This window comes from Rattus norvegicus, chromosome 3 (assembly GCF_021556685.1).
Source record: "Rattus norvegicus strain SHRSP/BbbUtx chromosome 3, alternate assembly SHRSP_T2T, whole genome shotgun sequence".
Lineage (NCBI taxonomy): Eukaryota > Metazoa > Chordata > Mammalia > Rodentia > Muridae > Rattus > Rattus norvegicus.
In genome coordinates, this window is record NC_141536.1 from 125,075,190 (window position 1) to 125,087,580 (window position 12,391).

Consider the following 12,391-nt stretch of genomic DNA (forward strand, 5'->3'; position numbering starts at 1 on the left):
TTCAAAGTCTGGTCCCACAGAAGCTCATAAGTGATACCCTATTATGGCAGAACTCTTTTGCCTTTGGGATGCACAAACTGACATGTAATTTAGGCCTCAGAGACCTCGTCTGATTAAGCTGAGGTTGAGGTTTCACTCAAAATCACACCCAGGCTTGGCTTCTCCCCCTCCCTAGATGAATTCCCACAATCCTCTGCAGGTCTCTCCAGGGAACTCTTCTGCAATAAATCACTTGCCAGGAATGTTTGGCTCAGACTTTGCTTTGGGAAGAGCAGGACCTCAGATGTATTTGGAGACTCCCGGATCCAGCTGTGTGAATCCTTATAACTATTCTGCTTGGGAATTTGCTTGGCCATTACAAAAACATCTAGGAACACAAATCATTTGTATTCCCACACACCCAGTTCCTGATCAAGCAAGGCCCAGGATGCTTCAGCAGCTTCCCCTGTCCCCCACCCCATGCCGGGTCAAAGAAGGGGATCAACATGTCTCTGAATGCTTGACGTGTTACATTTGTCATTCCAGCTTTATGTTCTCATTCATCATTTTAAGTATGTGTTACTAGATCTGTTTCATAGTCAAGGAAACTGAAGTTCAGAGAGGTTACAAAAATTGAACAACTTCCCACACACTGAGACACAACTCAGGCCTTCCTTTAACTTTGAACTTCAAATCAGATGGATTGCACGCATACTTTACAGCGGGTGGCCTTCCCGGTGCCACCTGAAAGTAAATACTGTTCACGATAGGCCACATCACCATTCCATCGAGAATAAGACAGAGCCCAGGCCACTTCTGCAGCAAGACGGTGACTAAGTGTCACGGTACTGCCTCAGCACAATGACAATGACTAAGCCACCCCCCACCCCACTCCCGTGATTCACTGTTCTTTTCCAACTATGGTCTAGTTCAGGTTAATCTTCCTAACTCCTAGATAAATGTCTCCCAATTTCCTGACAAAACCCAATCTAAAATCAGGCCCCTGCTTTCTTGTTTACCCCTTAGAGTTATTTAAAATCCAGTTTATTCTCAAGACTCTCCCAGGATTCCACTGGGCTCTAAGCAGCATAAATCTATTGTTATACGAAGTGTCCCTGGCAGATTCATCATCTACATTTCTTAATTTATCAGGTGTTTTTCAATATAATTTCTCCTTAAAACAAATATGTTATTTATTACCTAGTACCATATTTCCTGAAATGTTAAGGCTGTATATATTGTAGAATGTATATTTACCAGTAAAAAAAAATAGTTTTTTTAAAACTGCTTTAAGCCATGACGCTATCATTTTATGTTAGCCATGAACTTTGACTGAATCAGTAACATCAGATTCTTGTGGCCCTAGTTTTTCACATACTCCAAGGATGTGATCATGTCTTCTGACTTTAGTTGAGCTATTTGTCTGGGGACACAATGTTTTTGCTTATACCTCTGTAATAAAGTTTAACGACTGCGCTTGAGAACATTTTCATTCTTAGAAAGCCTGGTGTTGCTCTGTGTGGAAACAATTTCTTTTTTCCTCCAACATCAAATATTTGCTTCATTAATAAAAACTTTACGCTACATGGTAGCCTATGCTGAATGAATTTTAGCTTTTAAGTGGTCAAAGGTTAGTATACATAGTAAAAGTCCTTGGTGCCCTTCACCTGGGTGCTTTCCCCATCCTCCAGCTGCTGTGACTTTGATGGTTCCGTATCGACCTCTTCTTCACTGTTCTTGTCCTCTGAGATCGTTATACTATAGGCAACTAGTTGACAAAAGACATGCCCGAATAACGACCTCGAGAGCTGTTGGAGTAAAAGTCTTCATGGATGAAGAGACTCGGAAGAAGAAACAAAATAATCCAACAAACAGCCTGAAAGCAAACATCAGACTGGCAGAGCTAAATCAGAAACAGAGAGTGTAATCAAAAGCTTCATAAGGCACCAGAATGAGTGAGAATGGAAATTTACCAATTAAAACCAACTCCATGGATGGAAAATCCCCAATTCAAAGCAATTTTATGAAGTTCTCCTTACTGCAAGTCACCTACGTCTTTTCACCTGCTTCCAGTTCATCCGTAAGACAGATTTGAGTTTGCTCTTGTTTCCCAATGGACCAACCTGTAATAAAGCACTTTCATTTTTCAAAACTCTTGGCTTCTGTGCATGTTAGCAGTGAGACTTGCTGTGTATCACAGTATTGGCAGATTTGTGTACACAGTCTCCCACATCATCAACGATATGCTAGTTACTTTATGTCTGGGGATTTCTTCTGAAAACAAGGTCTCAAAGAATTTTAATCAAGATACTCTGGGTTGGGAAAAAGAAAGTAAAAGAATCACTTTTGGCATTTCATCTAGGGTTCCTTCCATTGAATCCTGAGAATCTCTCACTGCCCAGGTCTCTGTTTTCATTCTTTTTGCTGACCCTCAGGGCTTCAATCTTTTTCCCTGACCCAATAACTAATCATGTTCCCCACTTCCCCTCCCTGTCCCCTCTCCCATCCATGCCCCATGTTCCTCCAGACCGACCACCCCACCTTGTGATTGCTTTCTTCTTCCTCCCAAGTGGGACTGAGACATCCTCACTTGGGCCCTTTGGCTTGTTGACCTTTTTGAGTTCTGTGGGCTGTATCTTGGGTATTTTGTAACTTTTTTTTGGCTTATATCCACTTATAAGTGAATATATACCATGCATGTCCTTTTGGGTTTGAGCTACCTCACTCAGGATGATATTTTCTTTTTTTTTTAATTTTTTAAAAGATTTATTTATTTATTATATATAAGTACACACTGTAGCTGTCTTCAGATACACCAGAAAGGGCATCGGATCTCTTTACAGATGGTTGTGAGCCACCATGTGGTTGCTGGGAATTGAACTCATAACCTCTGGAAGAGCAGTCGGGTGTTTTTAACTGCTGAGCCATCTCTCCAGCCCAGGGTGATATTTTCTAGTTCCATCCATTTGCCTGCAAAAATCAGGATGTCCTCTTCTTAACAGCTGAGTGGTATTCCATTGTGTAAATGAACCACATTTTCTGTATGCATTTCTCTGTCGTGGAACATATGGGTTGTTTCCAGCTTCTGGCTATCACAAACAAGGTCACTATGAACATAGTGGAACATGTGCCCCAGTGGCCTGGTGGGGCATCTTTTGGGTATATTCTCAAGAGTGGTAGAGCTGGATCTTCTGGTAGATCTATTTCCAATTTTCTGAGGAACCTCCAGACTGATTTCCAAAGTGGTTGCAGTAATTTGCAATCCCACCAGCAATGGAGGAGTGTTCTCCACGTCGTCCCCAACATTCGCTGTCACCTGAGGTTTTGATCTTAGCCATTCCTATTGACTTAAGGTGGAATCTCAAGGTCATTTTGATTTGCATTTCTTTGATCACTAAGGACTTTGACCACTTATTTGATTGCTTCTCAACCATTTGCAATTCCTCTGTTGTGAATTCTGTTTAGTTCTATACTCCATTTTTCGATTGGGCTGCTTGGTTTTTTGGTAGTAAGCTTCTTGAGTTCTTTATATACTTGGGATATTAGTCCTCTATCAGATGTGGCGGTAGTGAAGATTTTTTTCCCAATCTGTAGGTTGCCAATTTGTTCTATTGACTATGTCCTTTGCCTTACAGAAGTTTTCCAGTTTTATGAGGTCCTTAGATGAAATGCCTTACCATGGGGAGAGGGAACTTGTAGAGCCCACCTTCAGCAGAAAGACAGGGGATCAGGTGAGGGATGGGGTTGCCATCCTACAGTCAAAACTCTGACCCATAATTGTTCCTGCCTGAAAGAACTGCAGGGACAAAAATGGGGAAAAGCCTTAAGAAAAGGAGGTCCAGTGACAGGCCCAGAGTGGGATCCACCTCAGGGGGAGGCGCCAAGGTCTGACATATTTTACTTAGGCTATGGAGTGCTCACAAAAAGGGATCTATCATGACTACCCTCTGAACGATCCAACAAGCAGCTGAAAGAGTCAGATGTAGATATTTACACCCAACCAATGGACAGACTGGTAAACCCTGTGGTTGAATTAGGGAAAAGCTGGAAGAAGCTGAGGAGGAGAGCAATCTGTAGGAAGACCAGCAGTCTCAATTATCTTAGACCCCCAAGATCTCTCAGACACTGGATCACCAACCAGGCGGCATATACCAGTTGAGATGAGGCCTCCAACATATACACAGCAGAGGACTCCTGGGTCTGGGTTCAGTCACAGAATATGCACTTAGCCCTCAAGAGACTGGAGGCCCCAAGGACTTTAAAGGTCTGGTGGAATGGGATATGAGGAGGTGGGGACATCCTCATGGAGACAGGGGGTGGGGAGGAGGTATGGAATGGGGAACAGTCAGAAGGTGGACAAGGAAGGGGATAAAATCTGGAGTGTAAAAAGATTAAAGAATAAATGAATTTTTAAAAGGAAAAGAATAACTTTTAAGTGTTTCCCATATATAGTATTTTGCATATAGCATGTGTGTGCTCAGGCATACATGCGTGCACACACACACACACACACACACACACACACACACATGCACTTTGTATTTGCTGATAATTTGATTATTATATTATTTATTAATAGATGTTTATCTCAAATGATTCTGTTGAATGAAATAAAATTCCATTAAATTCTTTCAGCATAGTATATTTGCATTCTTTTTTTTAACTATTATATTTAGCCTTTTATTTACTATTTTCAAACTGTTTTTTTTTAAATAAATGTTTAGAAAAATATCTGGAGATCTCTGTTTCATGAGTTCTCTTTTGATCCAAATAGTGTTTATTCTTGATTTTATAAAGGCTGGAGATATTGATATGATCAAAAAATGTTGATTTCTTGGCCTCTCATAATGAAAATAATCAGGCCAGGATGCACAGTGTTTTGTTTTGTTTTGTTTTGTTTTGTTTTGTTTTGTTTTGTTTTCAACCCAGATAGGGGATGACAGCTCCATCCACACTTCCTACCAGAGCTCAGGCTGAAAGTCTCACGAAGGGAGGATATAAACTGTAAGTTATTGGTGTTCTGGGAAAGACCTTGTAGAGGTACAGTAACTTGCTGGGATCAGTCAACTGCACAATGGTGCAAAATAACTCCACATAATATATAAACAAGTGAGGTCTCTGTTCTTATTAAACTTTATTAACAAAAGCAACCCATAGGCTAGATTTGGCACAAGAGCTAAGATTTGCCAAACACTGAGTTTAAGCATGAGGGAAATCTGACATAAACTTTTACAAAGATTTATGAGTTGAAATTGTTATAGGTAAAAAAAAAATTAAAGATACAGACTGGGATCAAAATAGAAACGAGACTTCTACAATGTGGAAATGTGTCACCAAAGTAGAAGAGAGCACATGTGTTTGGCATGTATTTTCTATTATTGACCAGGTGACAGTCACACAGCATATTCCTTTCTTCCAATAATCCTATGACGTCCCAGATGTTCTTTATGGCTGTTTTAAGTTCACCATAACCAAGGCATTAAACATCCAAGTTACTCGCACACAGTTCGTTTATTAGAGGTGGGGCTGAAAATCTCGATTTTCTCTCTCCCCGCATCTTCTCCACAGCATGCCAAAGAGCTACCTTCCTTTATCATGATCTGCAAAAGGTCAGGGAAACCAGGAATCTTGGGGAAACTGTTGTAAACTATGGATCCCGGAAAATATCCTCAGACATTTTGTACACTATTTCAGGAATTGCGAGTGAAATGTCAAAAGCTTTGTAATCTCTCCAGGTCCCACACTCCAAAGATATATTCTTCCTGAGAGTGTCTTTGGATGAGAGAATTCCCAGCTGCTTCTGGTACACTATTCTGGGTGCCCTTAAGCAACACACTATCTCTGCTGTTACGCTAGATAGAGAAAGAAAGGCAAAAGAGGCTAAACCTTCTCAGGGAAAAAAAAATCCACATTTTTGAATATTTTGAATTTATTATACACTTCCCAGGAGCCAGAGACTGAGCTTTGTGTTTTAGTTATGTGCCCAGGAGGTAGCTCTTTATTGTCCCAGTGTATCAAACAGGATATTATGCTTTATTATGAGGCAAAATAATTCGCCTTACATCATGGCCCTACAATAGAAAAACCCACACCAGAGAAGCCCAGAAAGCTTTCCACCGAGGGGTGGAGGGAGGCAGAGTTCTGTGTCCTACATAGAAACAGCCAGCAACCTCTGTGATGAATATTTATACTTTAAAGCTCCTGGTATTTGTGCTGTATACATTGTCATCATTAAAAATGTGAAGGTAAATATTTATAAACAGCTGTTAGGGAAACTAGACTTCTTGGGAGGAATTTTGAACTCAAATTGCTGCTTGGGGGTTTTTTTTCTTTTAAGATGGAAACATGCAGACTGACTCTAAATATAACCCTTCCTGCCTTGCACAGCCCAGATGAGGCTCTGTTAGAATTTAGGATTAAGATTCAGAATGCGACAGCTTAAAAATAAAAGTTAGTCTGCGAGGAAATACTACTTCTTACTCACTGCAATGCTAAAGCAGAGAAGACTTTTAGAGTACTAAGAATTGCAACCCATCTGACCTGGGCCACTGAAGATTTCAAACACAGTTACGGTGAAGGGGTAGAGGAGTCTAAAACACAGTGGGTGCCTGGGACAGTCCCAGACACAACTGGCAGGACAAGAAAGTGCAAGTCCTTCCTCATATTATTTTGGTGGCTCTTAATACTGTTAAAACTCATTGACCTATTCCATACTCCATTAAATTCACTCAAACGTGTTTACCTCCGAGAAATAAAAGCGCATACTCATCCAGAATAAAGTATATAGGGATATTCACGGCAGTTTTAATTCATGAGCCGCAAATTGGAAGCTCCCCACATGTCTCTCAACATATGAATACATAAACAGATTGTGCTAGGGCCATATAATAGAATGTTAACCACACAGTAGAACCAGTTACTGACATGTCCTACTGATTTATACTACTGCGTAGATATTCCAGCAGACAGCATTCTGATCCAGCAAAGACAGGGGCAAAAGACGACATATGCTACATACTATGCTTTCATTAATCTGACACTCTAAAAATGTACTCATCTGTAATCTGGAAAGGAGACTGTCCCGACTGCTCTCAGGCTGATAATCCTCCTATTTTGACCTTTTATTTATCCTCCTATTTATCCTGGGATAAAGCTAAATCCTGATACTTGAGAAATAGTGGGTTCCTTAGGCATATATGTTCATCAAAGCTCACCAATGGGAATGTAAATTATCTCGAAACAGCAGAATTGCAGTATTGGAAGGAAAACTCGTTTTGTTTACACAAATGAAATCATGATATATACTCCTTTTTTTTTTTTTTGCCTGCTTTTGCTTCCTCAGAATTCTTTGTTTTCTCTTCAATGAATGCCCATCCTTAACAGGGTTCTGGTGATAGTCTGACCTCTGTTTCCAAAGCACAGACTTCAACTGGAGTATTTCTTATTTACATCTCGATTGTTATTCCCCTTCCCGGTTTCCGGGCCAGCATCCCCCAACCCTTTCCCCTCCCCTTCTATATGGGCTTCCCCTTCCCATCCTCCCCCCCTTACCACTCTCCCCCCAACAATCACGTTCACCGGGGGTTCAGTCTTGGCAGGACCAAGGACTTCCCCTTCCACTGGAAGCACAGATTTCAAGTACATGTTCCTTACTCACCCGGTAGATCTGTCGTCTGATCTCCTGTCTTAAAGGCCTTCTCCAGCAAGTGGCCCGGAATTTCAAACCGTAGGAAGCAAGGAAATGGTCATCTAATCTCATTGGTCCCACCTTGTTTAGATCCTCCAATCTGTGACCTCCAGGAATTATGGTGAGAATGAGAACCGGCTTGACTGCTTCAAAGGCCAGGTTTCCTTATCTGATCATTTGTGTTAGCTTCGGGAATTCTGCTTAGGGTTGAGAGGGGCTGAACAGAGTCATTAGAAGTCGGTGCATTCCAAACATTTTTGGGTGGGGTTCTTCTTATAAACCTCTAATCAACTCTGGCCGAGGATGTCTTTTGGGTTTGCGAGCACGAGGAAGAAGAAAAATTTATATATACCCTGTTGAGAGGAAAATGGAAATGCCTCAACCAATTTCCCTGCACAGGTGAGTAACCTTCCGATGCTCTCTCTGAATCTCTAGCATATTAGCTTGATTTACTTATTTTTAGGTACAAATGACTGCTGGGAGTATCACCTCCCCACCCCCTGTCTTTCCTAACAGTGTGGAGGGAAATATACCTTCCCAGACAGCCTCCAAGGGGGCAAAGTAGGCAGAGGAGAGAAAGAACACAGAAAAATCTATGTCTTGCAAATGTCAAGAGGGAAAACAATCAAATTAGCTGACAAGTCGATCATTCAGTGAAGTGTTGGGGGACCGACCTAGGATCTTAAAAATCAACTCGCACGGGGAAGTTGCACTACCTTTGCCTGGAGAGCAAAGGAAGCAGTGCTGAGAGGCCTTTTTATCTCAGCGTCCTGCAGGGCCTCTAGTTTGTGCTGCCAGGGGACAGAATGCTTCTCGGTGGTGTCTCTGTTGCTACTCAGCTGCCAAGAGGCGGTCATGTGCGTGGCTGAGAGCTGTGGCCTGAATCCAGGGCCCCACCAGGAGCAGCCGCCCTCAGAGGAGGAGCACCTGTTCTCCCTCTCCTGGCACCGAGAGGCTGCCATCCTGCTTCTCCTCACGCTGCCTGCCCCTCAGTGTTTCCATTTTGTCTTCACCGATGGCAGGTGTTGGCTGTCTTCTTCTGAGCACCAGCCAGGCGCAGGGGGAGGGGAAGTAGTGTCCATGGGTTCATCGTTTGCCTCGAAACACTCCTGCATCCTGCACATCAGGTAGCAGCAGGTGCTGTGACATTTTGGCAAACGTTCTTGTCCTGGATGATTGGATGTGTCACACATCGAATCTGCGTCTCTAGCATCTCATCAATCACCCATTGATTGTACCTCCTAGGCTCAGCTTTGGGCTATATATTGTAAGCTGAACGTCCTTAATGCCAAGGTGGGCATAGCTGTCTTATTTAAAATAGCACAATCCAGCTAGAAGTTCAGGCTCTGACATTCATACTGGCTAGGATTTTCGCTCTTATAATTAGCTACTCACCCGGCAGAGGCAGTTTCTAGGGATTTTCTTCCCTTATACGCCTACCATTTGCGACAGTGGGTGGACGTTGTTGTCCCTCAGACTGTAACATCTCAGTCTCATCATAAGGGAGACTGTGGCTGCCGGTGTGTGACAATCGACTTGGGAAGGATACTGGTGATGATTAACTAGCTTGTCTACACAGCAAGAGGCTGTTTATTAACTAGCATTGATTGAGCCTGTAGTCTGTGATCAGCCATATGTGAGATTCTACAGGGACACAAAGGTAGGAAAAACAAAGATTCTTGCCCTGGACTTAGTTGAAGATGTAATTATGCAAATGTTTATGAAGCAAATTGTTGTCCAAACCTCTTTGGTGATAATGAAGTTGTTCTGAAGCCTGACCACAGTGGGGATGAGTGGCTGCATGGTTCAGAGCCCCCCATCCTGGTTTCTTACTTGAGATTTGGATTGATGTGAATGTCCTGACATTTATCCTCACTCTCCTGTATTTTCTGAATGGAGAGTCAGCAAAAATGTCTATAAAAGGTGAAACAAATAAGCATGTCTGGACCAAAATGCACAATTGAGTAACTATGTTTGAACATTTTTTAAAAAGAATTATTTAATTTAGTTTATGTACACAGGTATACTGTTGCTGTCTTCAGACACACCAGAAGAGGGCATCAGATCCTACCATAGATAGTTGTGAGATACCATGTGGTTGCTGGGAACTGAACTCAGGACATCCGAAAGAGCAGCCAATGCTCTTAACTGCTGAGCCATCTCCCCTTGTTTGAACATTTTAACATACCTTTGTAATAATCTCTATTTGAGGACATAAAAATGACATTAACTCATAGACTATACAGAACTATGGTGGATTAAATGTGATCAAGGGTGTGGTGGTTTAAACAAAAATGGCCCCCATTGGCCTATATAGGACATGGCACTATTAGGAGATAAGGACTTGTTAAAATAGGTGTGGTCCTGTTGGAGGAAGTGTGTCACTCGGGGTCAGCTTTGAGGTGTCAGATGCTAAAGCTGGACTGGTGCTTCACTTTCTCTTCCTGTTGCCTGTTAATCTGAATTTAGAACTCTCACCTCCTTCTCCAGCACCATGTCTGCCTGAATGCAGCCATGCTTCCTGCCATGATGATAAAGGACTAAACCTCTGAACTGTAAGCCAACCCCAATTAAATGTTGTCCTTTATAAAAGTTGCTGTGGTCATGGTGTCTCTGCACAGCCATAAATCCCTAAGACACAGGGTTTACTGACACCTAATCTAAATCCTATTAATCTTTTAAGACTAAAATCAAATTCCAGGGTCCTTCATCTAAAAATTCCCGCCCTCTTTGGAGTATCTTATTTGTAAAATTTGTTCACCAGACATTCTTACGAAGGCATTTATCAAGGAGAATGGTCGAAGAAGGAAGAACATAAATTTTTAAATAAAACAAAATAAGCTTTGCATCCTGATTTTTCAATTTATAGCTCAGGAGCACTATGAAAACAATGTAATTTTCTGAGTCTGGGATTTTGTGCACTTGATATAGAGACATATAAATGATTTATACACAAATTTATTAAAGGAAAAACACAGATGTTTCCTTCTCTGCGGAGGTGTTTTGATATTCATTTCTTGCCTAGATTTTTTTCTGAACTTATTTATAAAGTATTTAAAGTTATTTACAAACTATTTAAAGTATACATATATTAACTACGTGCTCCATGGGCTCATCTGAGGAACTGTAGTGTTGCCAAGGATCAGTAAAATCTCTGATCCTTTCATGTCTTTATTCTATATCCTCATCAGGGTGAATAATCTTTTCCTAAAGCTAAATTATGGATTTTTTTCCCTAAGGTGGTAGATAACAGCTTAGCATCACCCCTTCCCTGATCCAATGATGGATTGAGATCTGATGTTTCGTCAGTGGTCATGATTTCTTACTATTAATGTAAATGTGAGCCAATATTTTCATGGTAAAACTTTTCACAGACTTTTCCGTATTCACCTGTCCTTGCTCCCCCCACTCCCCCAGCAGAATTCAGTCTCTCTTCATCCTACCACTCAATCAGCCTCACGTCTTTAAACCTGGGAAACGCATTGCACAGGTCTTCCTATTTCCTTTTCCTCGCTCAGCATTGGATTTAAACAGTCCTTTCCAATAGTTCAATCTTTTACATTCTGTGATAGCACATGTTCCTCAGCCACCTCCCCCACTGTCTTCTATCCTGCTCTGTCTCATTTCTAGGATTGTCATTATTTAAGAGCACCAAGAGCCCTTATTCCTGAATACATGGTGTTTGCTATTATCTGTATGCATTTCCACCATGTTGTAGTTTCTGATAGCTTCTGTACACAGATTCATCACTAGATTCAATTTCTGGTGATAAATTCTTCTGTAAGGTCCACCATATCACTCAAGGACAAATTGACTTAAGTGTGAAACATGCTAACTCACCATCACCTTCAATGTCCTTTTCACAGCTAATTCCTTTCACCAGAAAAACTAGAAACCTACTAGTTGAGTATTAACCTCTGCCTCAGCTGAAGAGTTAATCTGTCACCTTTCTTTGTATAGTTTGTCTCTCAAATGCTTCCTGAATACCCCTGTCTCTTGTTCTATGGACAAAGCTACTATTGTAGATCCATAATAGTTATTGGATGCCTAGGAGCCTTATGTGAACCTTGTGTATTCTACTCCCATCCATTTCCCTTAGAATGCTGAGCTCGTAATCCAAACTCTAAGTTTGATCACGTGACCTTCTCATTCATGACCTTCTACTATACCATTTCATGTCAGTTTGTGCTAAGTCCCAAGGGGAAGTCTACCTCCTAAGTTCCAATTTCTGGGCTTAACCTCAAAGTGATCCCGCCGACTTCAAATTTCCCGCCGACTTCAAACTTCTTGTTTCAGCCTTCAGTTTGCCAGTGAATAAAGTTACTCTCTCAGTTTGAGTCTCTCCCTAGGCTGTTGGATCTTTACAAACACCTGATATGTCTGAGAAACTAGCCTGACTAATAATAAATGTTCAACTAATGATTCTCAATGACAAAGCAGAAGGATGTTACATATTCCCCTGGGATTGTTACTCATTTTCCCAGAATCTCACTCATTCTCTGGGCTGAGGAGTTACCCTGTGACTTTAAGCAAAAGTATTAATGTTGTCAATGTTCTGTGTGGATCATGGGTTGTTTTTAATTTCCAACCTTAATCCAAAAACACAGTATGGATATTATTTGTTTGTTTCCTGTATTAGTTAGTCTATCAATTTTCCCTGTCAGCACTTTAGATAAAAGGTTCAGTGTCTCGTGCAGATAATTGCAAATATGGACAATTAATTAC

At 41.3% G+C, this 12,391-nt stretch overlaps 2 long non-coding RNA genes across 7 annotated transcripts in view; one reads left to right on the forward strand and one right to left on the reverse strand.

Annotated features, from left to right (window-relative positions):
• Positions 1-9,193, reverse strand: part of LOC120101698 (uncharacterized) — a 31,437-nt gene extending 22,244 nt beyond the window's left edge. Inside the window, exons 1-2 of one of the 3 annotated variants that reach the window (XR_015683836.1) lie at positions 9,062-9,193; positions 7,637-8,019 (exon numbers count right to left, since the gene is read on the reverse strand). This is a non-coding gene — a long non-coding RNA (uncharacterized LOC120101698). Of the gene's footprint in view, positions 1-7,636; positions 8,020-8,382; positions 8,511-9,061 lie in introns of those variants that run through there. The other 2 variants (XR_015683837.1, XR_015683838.1) reach the window with 2 other exon arrangements.
• The window catches only part of LOC147995714 (LINE-1 retrotransposable element ORF1 protein-like), a 67,734-nt gene continuing 63,188 nt past the window's right edge, over positions 7,846-12,391 (forward strand). For 2 of the 4 annotated variants that reach the window (XR_015683840.1, XR_015683839.1), the window contains exon 1: positions 7,846-8,065. This is a non-coding gene — a long non-coding RNA (LINE-1 retrotransposable element ORF1 protein-like). The remainder of the gene's footprint in view (positions 8,066-12,391) is intronic. The other 2 variants (XR_015683841.1, XR_015683842.1) reach the window with 1 other exon arrangement.